Source organism: Manis javanica, chromosome 13 (assembly GCF_040802235.1).
Source record: "Manis javanica isolate MJ-LG chromosome 13, MJ_LKY, whole genome shotgun sequence".
NCBI lineage: Eukaryota > Metazoa > Chordata > Mammalia > Pholidota > Manidae > Manis > Manis javanica.
The window spans coordinates 71,224,778-71,246,769 of NC_133168.1; the positions used below are offsets into that span (position 1 = coordinate 71,224,778).

At 43.5% G+C, this 21,992-nt stretch overlaps 1 long non-coding RNA gene across 1 annotated transcript in view; it reads right to left on the bottom strand.

Annotated features, from left to right (window-relative positions):
* The window catches only part of LOC140845842 (uncharacterized), a 268,836-nt gene extending 249,795 nt beyond the window's left edge, over positions 1 to 19,041 (bottom strand). Inside the window, exon 1 of the long non-coding RNA XR_012124746.1 lies at positions 18,934 to 19,041. This is a non-coding gene — a long non-coding RNA (uncharacterized lncRNA). The remainder of the gene's footprint in view (positions 1 to 18,933) is intronic.
* Between the last annotated feature and the right edge of the window lie 2,951 nt (positions 19,042 to 21,992).

The following is a 21,992-nucleotide window of genomic DNA, read 5'->3' on the forward strand; positions in this document are numbered from 1 at the left end:
TTTTTGTTCTTGAAGAGATTGTACTACACTCCTTAAATATTAGTGACTCCTGACTAATCAAGGGAAGAATAAGCAACCCATTTGATTCTCTTTCTTATCTTCATATCTATCTCCCATTTCATTATTAATAGGACAGTTCCCGGAAAATAGGCAGAAAAAGGGAAAGGAAATTAAACATAATTATAGGAATTTTAGTAAGGAGTTTTTCTACATGAGTAGAAATTGAAAACATCAGATATTTTAATGTGATGATAATATATAGATTTTATGTATACATACCCTGTTTTTACCCTATCCCAGTAACTAACTGATAGTTAATTGTGTTAAGCATTCTATCATATTTACAAATATCCTGCATATTATTTATTCTTCACAAACACCTTATATCAAAGATGGAATATTTAAGATGTGGATCAAATGGTAATGAGCTCTGTAATCTGGCTCAAACCATACCATCCCTGGTATCTCAATCAGTATTCTCTCCATATTAATTAAACCCTAGTCCCATCAGCATGCTTATCATCCACAGCAACTCAAGAAAAAAACAGAGTAAATGCGATTAAGAGGGAGTACAGTACTGTATCTAATGGAAAGATGTATATTAAATAAATAATTGTCAAGGTAACAGGATATTTAAAGTGACTTTTGCTAGACTCAAAGCTAAGGACTAAAATAAGTCTCACACACATACACACACGGCTGAAATTGGACCAGTAAGTCCTCAGGGCTTATTAAGAATCAGTCAACCTAGATTTTTTAAATGAAAATTTTAAAAAGACTAGTGAGAGTAGAGAAGGTGGTGAGAGACACCAATAGGCCACCTGGGTGAGGCAAGTGCCACACCTTTTCCCTCCGTGAGTAAAGGGCACCCCAAGAGAATGTCCCACAGATGTTGGATTTGTCTTCAAACGGGGAAAGCTGGCATCTCGTTACCCTGGGTGGGCCTCTGCCTGTGCTGTGGGCCTGCCGACCTGCCCTCTGTGGGTGGGAGGAAGAAAGGGAAGAAAGAAGTGAGAGAGGACAGCACGGCAGGAAGTGGGAAGCACACAGAGGAACCATCTCTTCTCCACCAGCTGGCAGGGCAGAGTCACAAGCCTCCCTGCCTCGCATCAGAGAAGGGGCCACACTTTACCACATTGCAGAGTGCCACACAAGAGGCCGGCCTGGCCATGCAAGCAACTTCCACCCCCAGCCAGAGGTTGTGGGGTGCTCCACAAAGGCGGGAGCTGAGAGAGGGTTCTTAAAGGTCAAGAACAATGACCTCCATAAGAACATTCATGCCGTGGGCACAGAGCCCTCTGAAGAATTCATACCCCTAGAGGGAGCCCACCAGGCTTAAAAAAAGTGAAGCCAGTTTTAGCCAGCGGTACCAGCAGTGGCCCAGAAAGGATCCCCAGCAGAGACCAGGAATCCGAGAGGACCCTCGATGGCTCTCCTGTCTGCTTCACCCACTGCCGCCCCAGAGGAGCTAGAACGGGGGAAGGGGGCAAGGAGGAGGGTCCCCAACCCTGGGCCTGAGCAGAAGGGCCCGGCATTTAGATGGAGGGAGGGGGAAAATATGTTTTTAACTGTACTAGGGTGGATTTTTAATAACTGAAAGGGATCAGAGATGTAAGAAATCTGCCTCAGATATCATTACATGATGGGACTGGGAGAGTAAAAAAATAAAACTGTGTCTTTTTCACACCCTTAGACTAAGCTCACATTGCAATAAACTGATGGCATAGATTGGCCAACTGCTGGGAAATAAGCCCAAGTGATGTGGGAGGATGTGGGAAGGGGTGGTTCAAGGGAAAGAACAGCAGGATGAGGAGGAATTAACCAGGCAAAGACGAGGACCGGGTGGGGTTAGAGGAGGGAGGGGGGCGCAAAGGAGAGGGAACAGCAACTCTGAGTAATCATGACAAATAGGCTGCTGTTAGGCCACATTAACACAATCACATGAACCACATTGGAAAGATAATCCAACTGTTTGCTAGGTTTCTTTGTTGTTACAGTTCTCTGCACTGTACCTTCAACTGTGAAAGAATAAACTACACTCAATGTCAATTTTTAAAATGCCTGATTAGAGTGAGTAGATTAAGTGCACAAACTCTACCGCCAAAATGCCCGGGTTCCAATCCTGGCTCTTCCACTTAGTATCTGGATGCTTCAGTTTCCTCATCTGTAAAACGGGAATAAAAATAGTATCTTCCACTTAGAGCAGCTGAAAGGATTAACTAAGATAGTTAGAACAATGCCACCATTTAGCAAAAGGGCAATAAATGCCATCAGTTGATTAACTGAGCAAATGTACATGAACTCTTTTTAAAAACTTAAATTACAGATGTTTAAGGTGTTATCCTGATCGAGTTTTCTGTGTATTTAGTGCCGAGGCAATTCTCTCATGGAATTGCACTTTCTGAAGGAAAACATTTAGTATTTCTGTTAAATAAAATTCATATGGCAGAGAATCCTTTTGAGAAAACCTACAATTTACTAGACAAGAAATTTATTCACATGGCCATTTTAAACATTTTCAATATATGAAGCATAACATAACACATATATGAAGCCAGTAACCTATGAGCAGGTACAAATAATGCACTCTGAATAACTATAAATAATTAATATAATCCACAAATGGCCCTTCATTTTAACACTCTAATGAAATCATCATATTGCTAAACTAGTATCAAAGTTACTTGAATATAACTAAGCACATAGTAGGTGTTCAATAAGTCTTTGTTGAGGGTAAATTCATATAACAGGTCTTGTGTATTCGAGCAGATTTTTGGTGAGGTATTTTTGCCTCAGTGAATGACTTCTTTAAAACTTGTTTCTAAATGTGTTTACCTCTTATATGAATGGTACCAGCATCGCACTTTCTGTACAGGGCCACACTGGATCACTGTCATGAGCAATTTAAGGACAAAAATCAAAATCACCATTTACTTTCTTGTTAAAAATAAAACTGCACCATGAATTCTGAGCCAGTCTAATGCATAAATACATATTTTTGGTGATTTGTGTCAGTATATCCAATTCAAAAGCTACCATATTATAAAAGCAGCTGACTGTCATCATTCATTTACATGTTCAATATCTATGAGTCATTTCACATCCATTTCTATTTTTCCTTAAATGGTAGAAACTGGAACTTACTAATCAATACTGCCTTCCATCCACTCTCAAGGAAAACTACTCAGAACTTGTGAGTCAAGTGTCACAAAGCTGCCACCACCTCTGGAGCCCTACTGCCTCCTTTAGGCATTCAGCCTCAGGGACTTGGGATCAGTACCTGGGAGCCCTCTTCAAACAACTGGAAACAACATGGGTGAACAGATACGTTTAATAGCTAATGTATACATTTGTAGTCTACCTATTGCATATATACAACCTCTTGCCATTTTTGACACATCTGAAATTGGTATGGCCCCAGTCTGGAAAAAATTAAAGAGGACCTAGAATACAAGAACTTCAAAGTAACAGGTCGGTTATGCTTATAAGATTGCAGGTGAAAGAGAGAGGGGTAGAGGAGAGAAGGAAAAAGGGGTTGGGGGGAACAATGAATGGATGGATAGATGGTTAGATAGGTAGGGAGGCAGGAGGTAGCCAGCAGGATCAGTAGAACAGGACATGTTGCCCTGGTAGAGATGGGCCAAGTGGGATGCTGACGTTGGGCATTGTGGTCAGCCGGCCAAGTGGGACACATAAGAAAGCACTCCCTAGAATGGCCAGCCTGAGAAACAAGGGGCGGTTTCTGATTCCAGCCCAGCCCTAGCAACAAGCCCTAGGCAACCAGGTGGACTTGCTCCTTTCCAGGGCTTATAATCCCCTAGACACTACAGCTCAAACAGCTTCCTCCCTTGGAGCCCTCCTGAGTAGTGGGAGCTCTCTTCTTTCCACTCCTCATTAAAAGCTTTGCTCGTTGCTCCATACACCTGTCTGTTGGCTTCATTCTTCATCACCTCCAAGACACAATCCTGGGAAAAACGGCACTTCAGCTGGTAACAGTAGGTACGTAGGTAGATAGATAGATGATATATAGAAATACTTTTTGATGGAATTAACAGATGTCAGGCACAAGGCTGAAAGAGGAATCAAAAAGCCCAATTATAGTACAAGTCAACTCAGAGGCATTGACTGATTGAGTCTGTGGGTCATCAGAATATCTGGATAATACTAACAACAATGTTTATTTACTCAGTGTTTACTCTGCTGCAGACACTGGGCTGAGCACCTCACCCAAGCTCTCCATGTGGATTATCCCCCCAACTCCTCAGAACCTTTCAACTGGATATAGACTCAAAGCAGCTCAGAGGGAAAGACAACATTAAAAGGCATGAGCTGACACAAGATGGCAAAAGGAATCCAGGGCACGAGTTCCAAACTCCTCCCAAGAAAGATATCAGGGCTTCATGATTAGCAGGGATGAAACTGAAGTAGAATCAATGCTGTGTACCCATGAAATACTGGGGCAATTTCTCTGCATACTGTTTGATTGACAAGATATCTAATTTCAAAAACAGTACCATGAATTTCAAAAATATTTTAAAGGAATTTTATTTATCGAGCATAAACATCTACATACAGCTGAGATTGGTAACATATATGTGGTACCAGAAGTGTAATGATTCAGATGATGGACAACGCTTTATGCACACAGAGGGGCCATCCAATCCAGGCCAGTGGTGGAGCCCAAGGGTGCCAGCACATGACAGAGCAGAGGTCACCTCCAGACTCCACATTCTGGTGGAGTCTCCTTTGACCACACTGAGCCTCAGCTTCCTTCTTCTAGAAGGTTGGGGGAGTAAAGCTCATCTCAAAGTTACTTCAAAGATTAAATAACATTTATTAGGTTGAATCATAGGAAACTGCTCAAATTGAACTGTTTTTGACCTACAAAAATGGCAATTTCCTGTGGTTCAACCTTTTATATATCAAGTGTGTGGCACAGGCTGGTGCATCATAAGGACTCATGATGTAGCAGTGGGGGTGAGATGAGAAAGGAGAGTCGTTGGCTTGTAGACCCTTGGCAGAAACACCACAGTTGCCCCTTCCCATGTCTATGGCCATCAGTGGAGAACAGGAAGCCAGAGCGTCAGCTAGAAAAGACTCTATATGATTGATTGATTTTGCTACCACATTTCAAACTTCTAGTTGGGTAAAAAGTTGAATAGGTTACCAGAAGGTTCAAGGGTTAACTGAATGTACCGCCCAGTTCATCTCTGTCTTACAATGTGTCGCTGAGGGTTGGCATTATCGATGAAGCACATTCGTGCTGCACATGAATCTGTGGTGGATGGGAAGAGGACTCAAGTGGGGTGCCAGCACCTTCACGTGGAGTCACATGGAGAAAGGGAGGGTGCGATGGGCAGAGGAGCTCAAGGTCACACAGCCTGCAGAGCTCCTGCAGGACACGTTCTGAGGCTGCTTTGTTATGATGAAATCTGTCCTTTCTTTCCTCTGTTAGAGCAAAAGCTACCAGTTAGCATATCACTGTTGAATTCTATTCCAGATAGTAAATTAGGGGAGAAGAGAGGGCACGTGACTGCAGGAGAGCAGCCAGCTTCATTCTCAGCTAGTGGCTAATGCAGTCTCTGTTATTTTATTTCACTTTATAACAGTATTTTGCTCTACTTTATTTAACATTATTACAAGTACAAAGTCAGGATTTTTGATCAGTTATGTACCACCTGCCAGGATTCGGTATATCTCACTCACTGACAAATAGACAAATCCCTTGATTTCTTCCCTTCCCTGTGACATAGAAAATGCATTTGTCAAAATAGAAAAGCAATACTTAGAGGTAAGTCTTCACAGCTTCACACTAGACCAAGACTTATTTATGTTTAACACAGTCATCAAGGGATTAGAGTACATTTTTATTAATAAGCTTCATAATTTTCCAATTTTTCAAAAACCCACAAAGTGATGTCCACATGGTAATCCTGAAACTTGCACAAAATCACAGCTGCTACTGCAAATATATTTAAATATCATAACCTTCTTATCTGCTAAATTGTTAGTTCAGTCACAGTAATAATTATGAGATTCACTCTTTGAGTGTCTGATACACAAAATGCTGTACATGTAAAAATGAATTTTATCTGAGGCACGTCACCACATAGCTTATACTATAATTTAGTAGTATAATTTGGTAGTTCCAAAACAAGCATATATGAGAGAATGTAGCATTCAGGGCCCCACCCACCAAAGGTTTTCATTCAATGACCCTGAGGCAGGGAAGAGAAAGCAGCACTGTTATGAGAGCCCAGACTTCCCCGCACACTTGGAGAAGCACGTTTCATGAACTAGAGAGTCATTGCAAAGCCTCGGGTCACACAGACACATCACTGTTAGCCCCAAGTTTCTCACAGCCTTCAAGGAAACGCTAGGTCATAGACACTAATAGCAAAATCTTTCCTCTAAGAAGACCTATTCTATTGGAAAATTAGTGCCATACTGGAAATTTTTCATAGAAAATTCCACTTCGACAACTATCTTTATCCTAAGTTAGACATACTTTAAGTCCATTTGATTGAAGTACATTGGATTTCATACTCTCTTTGGTGGACACCCAGAAGACCCATGAACCAAGAGCCTACGCATCGTATCTTCATGTTCTAGAAGACCAGTATTAATTCTGTATTTAACATTCTCTTTTCCTGGTTCTGTAACTCTTTTCCTTTAGCATCTCCTTCTAAGGTTTATCTCCCAAACTAACTGCACTACTCTTCTCTAGAACCTCTCCATATTCTACATCTTAAGGTAATGGCAAGAAGAACTGCCATGAGCCGGGGCAATGACTCTCTGTGAACTGGGAAACCGCACCCCATCCTCAAGACACTTGACTTGCATCTCTCGGAAAATGATCAAAATGACTAATTTGTCAGGACAAGTTACTGCTGACAGAAATTTGTCCTAATAAATACACAAGTATATAACTGTAATGTGACTGGCGGCCGTATGTATGGCTGTATTTGGACACTGCACATGGCGTTCCTAGCAGACAAACCTTGGGGACATTTGTGGCTTTTGTTCAAAAATTTCTACTCTAACTCCAAGCACTGATATTTCCCACTTCTAAAGAAAAGGAGGTGGGATAGATCTTTTGATGATAATTATGACTTAGAGCTTCAGGCAGAATTCTATTTTTCCCTAACTTGCTGCCTTGTGGGTGGAATGTTTGGAATAAGTTGGATTACTGGGAAATTAGTCTTTTTATAGGCACCCTATTTATGGAGGGGAAAAAAGAATAGTGTCAGTTCAAGTTCTCACCATTTATCTAGAGAAAAGCGGAGGGTGGGTAAAAATCTGCATAAACACAATGACAAAGAAATATTTTGTCAAGAAGTAAACTGCGGTACACAGGGATGAGTAATAACATCTCTAGCGTGACTTAATCTACAAAATGAAGCGGCAAATCAACGCAATCAAGCTTGCTTTCTTTTCTCCCTCCCTATGTCCCCCCCGCCCCCTCCACACTTTCAAAGAAAAGTACTGGATGGATAATTGAGGCAAAAGGGTTTTTTCCCTTGAATAATTTAGGCAAATGCTTCAATATTCCTCTTCACTTTTCACTACATATACTTGTATAGACTCAGAACACATCTACATAAAACAGACTATGTTGCTAGAGCACCATCAACAAGGTATTTTTTCCTCTCGCCTTAATTTTCAATTGATTATGTGACACTTAACTGTATCAACCATACACTGATCCGATTTCTTAAGAAAAAAATTAAAAGACTGGACTGTTCCTACTGGCCCTGACACCTGCCTTACCCCACATCCCTTATCTCTGGTTGGCTGAGCCAGGTGGCTATTTCAAAGCAATCAGCACTATTTTTTCACCAGCCAGTTTTATGATGTTATTAACAAGGTTGTCCTGTCCCTTTAGAAATCAATAGGCTCTCAACTTAACTTTAGAGAAACTGAACACAGGATTATGTAACAATGCTTGCAAGCTTCTTTTGAAAGCCAGTGAAAGGTTGATTGGCCTAAGACTCATTATAAATTCTGTGTCAGAAGTTTGGTTTTAGATTCAGAAACGGATTTAACTCACCACCAAAGGGCTTGTCTCAATTTAATGAGCTCAGCTTTTATGCATATATCCATCATTTTTTTGGAGCTGCACTTAACAAATGCATAGATTCCTATTTATATCTATTTCCATCTACGAGAAGGTTATCTATTTAGATACTTTCTCAATATTTCAAAGTGTTTCAAAATGTTCAGTGTGGTTACAAATATTTCAACATATTTTTTCACTCTTGTTGTGATATAATTCATGGAAAGCTTCCCATGTTATTATTTCTGAGTAATTCTTCCTTAGCAATTAAGCACTGACGAGACATAAGCACAAACGCTGCTTGATCCAGAGGTGCCCTCTCGATACCACAGCCATAGTCGTTGGCTCGAAAGGAAGTGTCGCCTACAGAACGTCAGGCACCTCTCACCCAGAGCCAGGATGCGGCTTGCTTCCCCTGTTCTTGCTTTATTACACATGGCGTGAACCCTGAATGAAAATCAAGCCTGGCCCAGCAGGGGGCTGAGTCACTAAATATTGCTATTGCTAATGTCCACAGGATATTTGTATATTTATACTGCGAAGACTGATTTGCTGTCCTCAGGTTTTAACCTCTTGTTTCCCTCTCCTAAGCTGCTCACAATTTGTTGCTCCTTTAGCCCCATATATTCTTAATTCAGTTTTGGGGGGTTCTTTCTTTTCTTTCCTGTCTTTCTTTCTGTTATAAGCACATTTGCTTTCTTTTCTGTTCTCACTCTTTTGTTCACTATCCTCTATCCACTATTTCTCATTGTGATTTTTCTTGTTGGAAAAGTTCTTAGCCCTTTATGCAGGCTGGCACGTGCAGGGAAGCTCGCAAACCTCCTGCTCTAGTATCAGAAAGGCTGTACAAGTCATCGATCCACTTTGAGTTGACTTTTGTGTATGGTATAAGGTAGAAGTCCAGTTTCATTCTTTCACATGTGGCTGTCCTGTTTTCCCAACACCGTTTATTGAAAAGACTGCCTGCCCTCTGCCCATAGCATACCCGTGACTCCTTTGTTGAAAATCGACTATATATTTGTGGGTTTATTTCTGGGCTCCCCCTTTGGTTCTGTGGATCTATGTGTCTATTTCTGTGCTAGTACCATACTGTTTTGATGACCCTGGCTCTGTACCATAATTTGAAATCAGAAAGTGTGAGGGTTCCTGCTCTGTTCTTCTTTCTCAAGATTGCTTTGGCTCTTTGAGATCTTTGGGATGTGTAATTAAGTAGATGGGGAAAATACTTTCAAATGTACAGATACATCAAATCATAATGTTATACACCTTAAGTATCTTACAATTTTAATATTCAATAAAGCTGAGGGGTGGGGGATCATAAGAGAGGGAGGGCAGGAGGGAGGGAGGGAGGGAGAGAAGGAAGGAAGGCTATATAAAGTCCCTGCATCTAGCTGGGAGTATTCCTCCTTTGATCCAAACACACCTCCATGTGCCAACAGAGGAAATTCTTCCCAGCTTCCTGGATCCTCACTTCAGCTCCCACAGGGTAACTGCCCCACCCTCCCAATCTCTCTAGTTACCACACATGATTGTTAAGGGCATAGACTTCAAGGTCAGATAAACCTGCACAAGAACCCAGCTTTATGATCTTCAGCAAGTTTCATGAACCCCCAGGGTCTCAGTTTCCTCCTCTGCAAAATGGGGATACTCATAATTGTTCCTGCTATAAAGATTAAATGAAACAATTAAGAAGAACTTAGCATGGGACAAATACTAATTCTCATAGGACAGCTCACATTTGGGGAACACGCCCATGTGCCCAGCGGTGAGCCAAGCGCTTCTGGTGCAACAGTCCACAGCAACACTATAGGTTTCATATTTTTCGTTACTAACCCCTTCTAAAGAACATAAATGAAAACCTACAAGTGCTCAGTGAAGATGATAATCACCATCAGAACCGTGACAGCCGAGCCCCAGTGAGCACTGACTCTGTGCCATGTCAGTCACCTCCGCTTGCCAGGGGCACTGGCTGAGCTCCTCTCCCTGCTTCATCTCCATGGAAACTGGATTTGGGGTGCAATGGGCAAGGGAACCACACCCCACACATACCAACAGAAATGTGATACCACATGAGGAGCACCAGTGGAGGACCCCAAAAGTCTCAGGGCCTGCAGACCAAAGAAAACATGGGTAGTGGAGGTCAACCAGGCAGAGCTGCTTCCCTGGACTGCCCTGTCTTCATCCCCTAATTTTGATCAGGAGGCACCTCGGTTGGACCGCCAAGGACTCAGCAGGGCATAGTGTTGCAGGCTTCTGCTACAGGAAAAGACAGGCATTTTCAACATCACTCCCAGTAGGATGTCTTTGAAAGTGTAACCTCTGGTCCACTACAGCCCATCTTAAAAGGGTAATCAGACCTGCAGGTATTAATTAAACTTATGGTTCTATTTATTGTAGCACTCTGGGGATTGAACAGACAGCAAATAGCAATAAGTACTTCTGAATGTTCTCTTTGGCTTAATTACTGTTCCATAGTTAGTCCATCAAATTGATGTACAATCAACAAGGCTGTACTTACTTATACTGCTCCTTTGTAGTGAGGATGCTCAGGAGCGGCCAACATCCCTCTCAGAGTGCCTGAGTCCCCTGGACAACCAAAACAGGATGGACCCGAGGAATCCTTTAACCCAGCCCACCACGTCTCAGTTTGTCAGGGGGCACCTCTCTCCCCCAGCCAGCACCTTTCTTTTTAGACATAACCTTGATTGGCACTGGAAGGTCCTCTGAACTAACTGCCTCACAGACCCAGCCTACACTGGACAAAGAGAAGGGCAGAGTTATCAAGCATCTGTGGCTTTTAAGCCTCATATACAGCCAACATCGATAATTAAAAGTATAGATTCTTGAAATCTAATGGGACTGTAGAGGTTATCTAATTCGACCACCTCATTCTATACAAGATGAAAGCAAGACCAGAGGAGCAAAGCGGCTTGACTAGGTCACACAGTGTCTTCATAGGGAATCTTGGGTTGCAAGAAAGAAAGACCCACTCAAGCTGGCTCAATTAAATAAAGGAAGATTTATTACAGGAGAAGAGGGGACTCGCATAGAATCCAACTGGGGCTTGGCAGGAAATGGAAAGTCTCCCACCTCTCATTTCTGCTCCCTCCTGCATGTCTGCTCCCTGCTTGTATTGCCCACTCTCTTAATTCTTGTCCCTCATGACTTCAGCTTGCATGTGGCTTTGAGCTGCCATAGGACCAAAATCAGATCCCAAAATATGACCTTCCATCTTCAAAGCCCAATATCTTCTAACCACAGGTTCCTGTGTCTCTTCAAATTTTACAAATTATGAATTTAATTGGCTCATCTTGGGGTAGAGTTCAGGCATGATACAATCAATTGTGGCCAAGGTGCATGGGCCGCACAGGCTGCCCCTTCAGCAGGGGCTGGGGAAGGGGGCAGCTCTGACAGGGAGGAATGGACAGGCGGTCAGAGTAGTCGTGGAGGCAACGCCAACACCCGGATACTCTGACTCTGTGTCTAGAACCCTCCCTACCATGCTAAATCACCTTTCAACTCAGTCCAATGGATTGTACTCTTTTGTCCCCTTCCTTAAAGGAGAGATTAGAGAGGTAAAGAGAGAGTATCTCTCTCATCCCCTTTCTTACAGGGAATTACTAAGAAAATGATGGCTGTATAGTGGTGACCTTCAAGTGGCCACATGTAAAACTGGAAGAAAAGCATCGCAGTGACCTTGCATGCTGAGTCTCCAGCCACAAATACAATTTGAGAACATCAGGAACAAACAAGAATCATCAAAACACAGATGCTAGACTTCCTCCATGATACTTCTCATGAAAATAGCATGTTTCAGTGGTACTGGGACATCGTTTACCAGATCTTAGAATCCAAGTGATGAGCAGACTGCCATAAAATCACCTTCCTCTCCTGGAAGAAGCCAGTAATGACACTCAGAACTCATCCTCTAGGATCTGAACTATTTCAGTTTGCTGTTATTCTTTAGGAAAGAACAAACTGCTGTTTTAAATTCAGGTTTTAGTGAACTTTCTATTTCCTCCCTCACATTAGATTAAATTTCCTTCTACTTATTGAATCAGGCAGCACATTTATTCATACTGCTATATTGCCCCACCTCTTTCCCTAGACTGCCTCTTTCCTTCTGTTTTACAGGGAAAATAAGAAAAAGTTTAGATGAATCCATGAAGGTACTGAAGAAAAAAATTAAAATTGTAAATAATAGATGAGAGTTTGAATTATTGTCTTCAAAAGGAAAGTCAGGGCAATGAAAGGGGTGCTGAGCTTGTGGTTAGGAGAACCAGCCATCAGCCTCCGTAGGGACTGCACCAGCTGTTGTGGCAAGCCAGAGTCCCTCTGGGTCCTGACTGTGCTTCACAGCAAGGGGCTATAAGTGGACCTCTTGGGCCTCTTTCAGACATGCCCAGCCAGGTCTTTGTGAGCCTTGGTCACTCTAGAGGGTCCCATTCACTCCCCACCACAGGGTGCACCACAGATTGTTACCACTGTGGGACTGAGGGAACACAGACCAGAAAGCAGAAACCCTGGGTCAGCCCTTGGCTCTGGCGCTCACTTGCGTAAGCCATGTACCTTCCCAACTTATTTCTTCACTCCGAAATGGAATTTGGACCAGAAGGTCATAATCAAGGTGGATCTTGACCTTTCTAGACTTTAGGTTCCTTTGAAAAACCCCAGTCATGCTACGAACACACTTCCCAAAGAAATGGACAAGCACTTCAAGTACTCTGTACACGTTTAAGGGATTCATGTGACCTCCTAAAGGTATCTTGGAACCTGGGATTGATTCATAAGACCCAAGTTAATATCTCTTGAACTAGACAAATTCTAAGGCACTTCCAGCTCTAGGAGTCTATGAATGTCAATTATCCCGAGATCTATGAATGGAATACAAGCACGTCAGCACTCTGTAGGGCATGAGAGATCATCAACCCTACCACCATCGTCTCCGGTGACAGATGAAGAAACTGCGGGCCGCACTGCTGGGACTGGCCAGCCTTGGTCACGGACTCTGTGGAGCTGGGCTGAGAACCTGTATCCTCTGGCTCAGGTTCCCGGGTACCCCGAGATGTGGGCACTGCAGAGCCCAGCTACTGGGGGCTCCCTAAGCCATGGCTCCCCACTCAGAAGTTCTCTGTTCCCCTGCCATTTGTTTCCCTGACCTGAGAGGACTGGCAGGCTCTGGTCCTGGTGTCCCGTGCATGCCCATGAGAGAGGCCAGATGCCGCCCTGAGATCTATTGGTTTTAACGCCAGCATGGGGAGCCGATGGGCATCACGTTTTGCTTCACAGGGCAGACAAAAGCAATTCTCATACATGGTTCCTAATGGTACCCTCAGCATTCCACTGATGTCAGCGAATCCAGGAAAAGAAAACGTGTGTCCTCTCCTATCAGTGAGAACCACAGCTTGAGAAAGTAACAGTCACTTATGCCTCACCTAACACCTCGGGCTTTTTGATAACAACACAACACAGTCCTGTCACATTCCATAAATCATACAGAGTAGAGAAAGGCTTGAAGCATTTTCTCGAGTTGGTGTAAAATCCAGATATTTTTTCCTTTTTTTTTCCAGTCTCGACGAGCAGTGGGTGTCTTGGGTGGGTGGATTGAGTGACGCGTTGATGAGAAAGTTCCCTCCCCTCGTGGAGCTCCTCGAAAAAGAAGCCAGAGAGACAGCGCTTGAGAACATGACAGGGGGATCACACAGCACTGCCGCTGATGAAGTGCTTAAACCTGTCAGGCTCCTGAATTCAGAACAGCGCTGGTACAGAGAAGGGAGTCGGGCAGACCTCCTAACCCATGTCAGGCTGCTTCCATTGAGGACAGGGCCCCAACGAGCATTTCAGACCCTCCCTCTGATCTTTCAGCAGCCTGAGCCCAGAAAGAGATCCCAGCGGCTACAGCAAAGTGGGTGCCTTCACCTCCCGTTTGTTCCTAGGAAGTTCCCCCGCCACCCCCCTCCGTGCTGGCTGCGAAGGACTCCCAATTACCTCCTCTACCTGCCACATTGGAAAGTAAACTATGTGAGTTGCCAGAAATTCACAGTCTGAGGACATGCCACGGTGGCACAGCCATGACAGGAGAACAGATGGAAAACTTCTCAGGAACAAAATGTGCACACAAAAAATGGATTCTGGCTTTGAAGTGCATATTCACGGTGCAGCTTTCAAGTCTACTGAAAAGCCCAAGCTCAAATCTGACCTACTTAGGCGGTGTTCTTATTTATGTCTCCGACGAAGGAGCTGTATATTTAGCAAATGAGGACTCTCCATCCCCCATGCCCACTTCTTCACGTTTATAGAGCCGAGCAATTTTTCGCTTGTTAATTTTTCCCCAGATTGTCTCCCAAAAAAAGTGGATATGTAAGTTAAACATTGTTAAAAATCCATGAGTTCCAGGAATTCTGCATAATTGTATTCAGATTTCCCTTAAGTGTGGGGGTTAATATTGCTTACAAGAATAAGAATGACCCATGTTTGTTCATCTGTCTGGCTTGTCTGTTATTAAGGCTGCAGTCAGATTTACTAAACTCCAACATGCAAACTGTGTGGATTGCTGCTCAGAAAGTCTACGTGTGCAAAGTAAGGTATAGAATTAAAGCTATTATCCCGCTGATGCAAGCCAAAATAGACATTAGTTTCCATTATCTGCGTTTTCAGGAAAAAGCCTTTTCCACCTTCATTATCAGGATAATTACATTGCCTCCCACCCTTTGTACCTCATCAAAACCATAAATTTGTAATCCCTTGTAACCAACAGCAGCCTCAAATCTTTTTTGGATGTGTGAACTACACACATGTAAAGAGCACACTTTCAAAAGAGAATGTTGATTCTTGCAGCTTGGTTGAAAAGAGTCCCCTGAAGGGAAATCTTCTTCAGCAAAGCTGTTGACACAAGGATGTCACGTCACCCAGAAGTGAGATTCAGACTCCCTTGGATTTTGTTGGAAATAGAAATGGTCCATTTTGGCAAATTCAGGGCCCACTATTTCTATGCATGGGTTCTTCTTCTCCCTGACAAATTTGCTAATCCCAGCCCTTCTTACTGGACAGGGAAAAATTCAATAGTGTGTGAGAGTAAAACAATAATAATATGAGCTCTTAATCTATTATATGCTTTCTCTTCCAATTCTCAAAACTGGTCTATGTTCAGTGTTCAACAGTCTGATTTCAGCAGCCCAGTCTCATCTTCTCAGTTAAGCAAATGTGTGTGGAGGACCCAGGGAATGCTCGTGGCTGTGTCTCCCAGACGCATACTCTCCTGAGCTGTGGCCATGGGGGTCAAATTCTCCTGCATGTGGCACATGGCACTGAGGCAGTGGCGACCATCATCACCGCTATTCCCATCACCATCACCACAAGGACCTTCGGCAATTACCTTACCTGAAAGTGTGACTTTAAGGCACTTGCCCTCCTCTGTCCCTTGCTCTACGCCCCAGACCTTGCCCTTTCCTAAGAAGTTATTCTGGCCCGAACCTAAGCTCTCCTTCTACCTCTCAGAAAAATAAGAGTTCCACTTCTAGGTAACACTGTTGCCTGCATGCCTGCTAAGTTGGCATCCTCTATGTTACCTACTTAGCTCAGCACAGTTACATGAACATAAACATATGCCCCCAGCACATTTCTCTTCTTTCCAGCCGGCTCCCAGGCCCTGCTGGGACCAAGCTCCCTGGGGCACAGCATGCTGCTCCTGCAGGTCTGGCTAACAGACCTAGAATGCATACCACATTCCAAGTGTACTTGCTCTCCACACTTCAGTGGGAATGATAATGATGTGAGGATTAGATCAAGTGATGGGTATGCACAGAACTCAACAAATGACCGGCACAAAATAGACAATGTTGGAAGAATATTGCTGTGGACTGAATTGTCCCCCCAAATGCACACACTGATGCCTTAAGGCCCACTGTGATGGCATTTGGAGATGGGGGTCTTGGAGAGGCGATTGGGTTTAGATGAGATCATGAGGGTGGGGCCCTCGTGATGGGATTAGTGCCCTCATAAGAAGAGACACCAACAAGGTTGCTCTCTAACTCTGCCATGTGAGGACACAGCAATCCAGGAAGAGACTGTCACCAGGAACCTAACCATGCTGGCACCCTGATCTTGGATTTCCAGCCTCCAGGACTATGAGAACTAACCATCCATTGTTTCAGCCAACAAGCCCATGGCAGTTTTTATGGAAGTCCAAGCAGACAGGAAAACATGTTCGCATCTTCCATCCACCTTAGCCCTTCTGAGCCCCACATTCCTTTCTTTCTGGGTGTTAGCAACATTCCTACATATATAATTCCATGTTTCAAGGTTCCATTCCTTCCTGAATCAATCTGAGTATTCTGACTTACATTGAACTCAAAGAATGACCAGGAACCTACTATGTGCTTGATGTGTAAAGCAAAGTCTTGTAAGACCCTGTGCCCTCTAGTTAAACAACCGCCTTTGGGGCCCTGGGAGCTGCTCGTGGTACTGCTCACATCAGCGGTGATGCTGGGTTCAGAGAGCAAAGTAAATGAAATACAGCTATGTTGGCTTCTGCTCCATTAGGAAAGGGAAAAATCAATGTTTGCCAAATGTAGAAGGACAAAATCGATAGCGAAAGAAATTTTATTTCCAGCCTTCTAAGGGAGTATTACAAAAGAGAGAGAGCAAAATTATTATTATTTATTGATGTATATAGCACCTTCTGAAAGCCTCAGAGTGTTTTATGGAATTACAAACTGCCTGCGTCCTGTTCTGCGTACAGATCACTTTGTTCTGCTCAGATGCCGCCCTCTCTAGTAGTGGCTGAGAGCAGGCAGCATTAGGGCAACGTGACACCACCGACAGAGGGGTGATCCCTCAAAGCTGACAACTCATTTATTTATTGAAAACAGAAAGTAATAATTAGTAGTGTGATGAGGTTAGCACACTCTAGTCTGGGGAAAGTTCCTGAGGAAGAAGCGGCCTCTTTAGATTTTAGATGGCATCATAATATATGTGGTTTGGCAGAAAGAGGAAAAAGCCCTCTCTCCAGTCTTCCCGGTGTTCCTTCATTGGAACGCGCAGCACATTCGGGGAGAATCAGCCACCTGCTGCCAACATCTTAATGCAGTTCCTGGCAGAGGAGTTTTGATAGATGGCTTCAAAGCCATGAGTGTAAACTACTGAACAAAACTTCCCGGAGGATGAAATGTCAAAAAAGAGATGCCGCAGGAAGCAGGGATTCTGGCGGTTGGCAGGTGTCTGAAAAACCCACAGAGGGAATCATCAAAACAAAACCCAAAAGGGTAGAGTGATTTCAACTGTTCAATCTCCTTTCATCTGTTTTTTTCTCATTTGAACTTTGTAACAATCCTTTGAGAAGGAGAGGGCAGAAATTATTAACCCCGTCTTACAGAGGCTCATAGAGTGAAAGTGACTTACCCAAAATCATTCACCCATTTATTGGCAGGACTAAGAGTGGGACCTGGTCTCCTGGATTCTCACTCAGAAGGAAGATGAGAGATTAAGGAGCTCAGCTTTCTGCCTCCGGCTGGAATCCCTCTCCAGCATCCCTGAGATGCAGGCAGATCTAGGGATGATGGATCCATCATTTCATGGGAGTTACAGTCATTTTTTAAATTATTCCTTAGTCTCTTGATTACTAAAATACAAAGATCAACTTGCACATGATGTCCACTGATTTCTCCTCACTGTGCCATTAGACCTATCCAGTCTGGTCTCACTGCGTCTGAGGACCCTTCAAGTAGGCAATTGGTAGGTACATACCACCATCTACTCTGACATCTCTGGTCCTCTCAACAACTGTTCCTATTACACAGTTTCCAGATATTTTGCTTTCCTAACCTGGACAGTTCCAATTTGTCTCCATTACATATTAAAATATGATGGTTAAAACCCAACAAAAATTCCAAATATCACCTGACATCATGAAACAGGAAGACTATTTCCTCTCATTTTCTGACTACTACTTGACTTTGAGGGGAATCTACATTCACACTACGGATTTGAAGTGACCTAGCCAAAATCTGAGGTCTTTTCATAGGAACTGCCAGATTTGATAGCCACCAAGCCCCCATTCTGCACCTGTTCCACTGATTACCTCAGGAGAGGACTTGCCATTCAGAAATACTAAGTTCTCTCTTCTTATTCGTGCCCATTATTTCAGTCTATGAAGTTTCCATGGCTCCCGATTCCATCTACTAGCACACTATTCATCCTGCATGGGTTCGTGGGCCAGACTTCCTGTGCCTTCATTCAAAGTATTAATAAATCAGTTCCATGAAATAGAGCCTGGAGTAGAGCCTACAGCAGGCCATGGGTGAGTTCCCCTTTGGTTGGCACTAGCTCATTATTTCACCCTTTTTAGTCATTCAACTAGAAATTCATTTCCACAACTAGTATTCAGTTCACATGTTGTCAGGCACTACTCTAGGGCTGGCCGCAGGCAATAGCTACTTTAAGGGTAAGAGGGATGAACTATGCAAAATTCCTCTGGATTGCTTTGCTTTTCATCCATGGCTTTGAAGGCTGGCTTCCCCTTTAGGGGCCCCATTTCCAGCTTCCCCTAAAGTGTGATGTCCCTCCCTCCCATCCCCGTAATGAACTTTCCTTTGAGCTTGGACGCTCCTGGTTCCCCAACCCAGTGAACCAACTTGCCACTGCAGACTGCATTTTCTGCTTGAAACTTCCTCTGAAACCAGCTGACTTTACTGTTAAACCCTTTGTCCTCTTATGATGCCCTCTCATCCCTGAAGCTCGTCTATCACCTCACACAGCTTTGTCTTGCCTCTGCAAATATCATGAGAAAGTTTGTCGAAGTCCTTAATAAAATTCAGGTCTGCCATATAATAGCCTTCTGCTATTAAGCATCACCTTATCAGAAAAACAAATAGGCTCACCTGTATACGAGTGGCTGGATTTCGGTTTGTGTTCACAGAGGAAACTCCCACATGGGCTTAGCTCCCCCTTCTTCTAGAAACTCCCCCTCTCCCTCACACAGCACCTCCACAGTTTCCACAGTCAGTGTGATCCCACGTTCAGCCTCAGCCCACTAGTCCATATGGTCAGCTGCCTCCAGCTGAGCCAATCACATTTTTTTTTTTACAGGAACTAGCACTAAAACTGAAACAGAGAAGTTAATTTCTCTTTGGTGACTGGACTGAAGACGTGGTGCCTGGGAGCTGGACCACCATGGTTACATCACATGGGCCACAGGAAAGCCCCTGCTGGCCAAGGGAGAGAAGACAGGCAGAGAAAAGGAAGGGGACACAGACAGCAGACCAAGCAATTCCTAAAATCCCAAGACTCTGGGCCCTATCTTTCCTCAGAGGAGCCACGTTCTCCTTGGGTCCCAAGAGTCAGTAGAAACTTTTCAAACAAATCCCTTTTTACTTAAGCTAGTTTGAGGTCACTTTCTATGATTCGCCACCAAACAGCCCTCAGTGACCCGGTGAAAGGCCCCAGCCCCCAGCCCCAAAGCCAGTCAGCCACCCCCACCTTTCAGGATGGCACCAGTGAAACCCTCCAAGCTCATGCACTCCCACAAAGAACTTCTTGGCCTGAAAAACGAAAGATAGATAAATGAAAGTATCTCACCTCCCCCTACCAATAGGAGGGGAATCAGGGCTATTGATAACAATAGATAAGCAAAATCTTAGATTCTTCTCTCATTTTCTCAGTGTACCAACAACTAAAAAAAATCCTTTTTCTTTTGCTGTTTATTTTGTAGTCTACTTGCTTTTCCATTTTCTTTCTTATTCACAGCAAAAGGATGTCCCTCTACCAGGCAAAATCCAAATTGTGGACTATTCCAAACCATAGGGAGAGAAACCGGGAGCGAGCAACACAACGGAGTGTGTCCACTTCTTTTGGTTGCTTTGAGTTGAGCAGTGAAGGCACTGTCCCTCTGAGCATGGCACAAACGTTTCATGGTCCTGTCACACCTCCTTCTCCTATTCCCAGCCCAGGCAGGTCCTCTGGTAAATATCTGAGTTGGTCATTTTTTATTACACTTCCTGGTTAAATCAGAACAGCTTCCAAAAGGTAGGAAGGGAAAAAACTTAACTCCACAATCCTAAATTCTGTCAAATTCACAAGCCCAGATAACAGCGAAATATAGAAAGGCTCCATTCAATAGGGGCATGCAAAGAGTGTCCAGAAGCTGCTCTTGGAGCCTCTGGGTCACGTGGGAGTCACTGACCTTCCAGTCCAGAGGGAGGGGACTTTCCCTCCAGACCGGCCTGTGCATTGCTAAGCAGCATTAACACAACCATCAGCCTGGGCACCGCGGTAATATTCCCTGCAGTTTTCTTGAGGATATGCCAGGAGGGGAAGCCACAGGGCTTGGATTTTCAGTAACTAGAACAGATGTATAATGTAAATTCCTTAGGTTCACACCTCTGTTTGGTTTATTATTTCTCCCCTCTTGTATCTCCTGTCATCAGCACCAGCTAAATAATTTGGGAAGCCCACTTCAAAATGAAAATTCCCTTGTTCAAAAATTACTAAGAATTGCAAGTCAGTGATAGCCAAATGTTAAACCAAGTACAAGGCCCTGTGTGAGCGTGCAGTTCGTACACCACAAAGCCAGCCTTGCCCATAATACCTCCACCGTGACTTATATAGAATAAATGCTTATTGAGGATTCAATGAGCTTGACTAGCCAGGGCCAGAGTAGGAAGGGAAGGGAGAAAGGACACCCTGCTTCAAGCAAGCATTACATTTTTATCTCTTACCAGTTTCCACTTGGAACCCTTGTAAGAAAGGTTTCCACTGTTAAAGTTTGAGAAACACTGCTCTACAGAAGCTTTTTTATAGAATTTAAAGCACAAGGTCACTCATAACTAGGTTCTTACTAAACCAGTTCAGGTATGGATTGAATAGCTAAAGCCACCAAGACAGAGGATCAAGAAAAATACATAACCCAGCGTGTAAAATTTAAATCTCTTTTAGAGCATGCTGCTCATTTACAAATAATCTATGAGTTCATGGGTTGGTTGCTCTGCCCATCCTGTGCTCAGCCACTTCTCGCGATGCGATTCTGCACCATCTCCCCAAGGTTCCTTTAAGGCTGCATTTCCCCGTGGTCTCGGTCCCTGTTATTAGCCCCTCATATCAAAGTGTCTGCTGTAAGACTGTTGCAAGAACATGATCGGTCTTTAAAGAACGTGTCCAGCCCTTGTTGGATGCTTGCAGTAACCTTGGTCTGCTCTTTAAAAACAAAGGATGGGGATGCTTACCAAGCATTTTCTGAGAAATGAGTGTAAATTGCAGGAAACAGTGTGTAAATTAAAGGAACTGCCTAATATAATTAGCCACACAGGAAATGTAATGGGTCTGGAAAACAAAAGTGTAATGTATGAGGAAATATCAATCAGAATAATGTAAATAATGGGCTTTTCACTGCAGTTGCTATTACTTATGGAACTAAGGTCATCATTAGGCAAGGAAGTACTTATCAAAATCTGAAAGGATTCTCTAAAGATGCAGAGTTATAAGGTCATTCTACCTTTGGGAAAGCTTCTTAATTAATTGTGTGATTTTTGTTAAGATACATAATGGGCCCGAAATTTCCCCACTCCTCCCACTATGCTGACTATACAAATAAAACATGGCCTAGAACCTGGCCAAGATCTTCAGGGAAAGCATTCTGGCTGGCCTTCATCTGATGGTGAGCCTGCCCCTGTGGGCTCGTGTGCCCCACCATTTACTTCTGAAATGGTCTGATCTTAGCAATACCGTCTCATTTAATGTCATCCATCTGAATTAAAATTAGTTTTGATGTTCTTGTATGTCTCTCTCTGAGTCAGCTTAGCCAACTCATCCTTTTCATCCTCACCTTTTCTCTCTTTGGAAGCCATTAGCCTCTTGCCATGAAAAAAATACATATATATTCAGTAAGTTCAGTGGCTCATTAGTAAACGGAAACACAACACAAACCTCTAGTAATGATGAACCA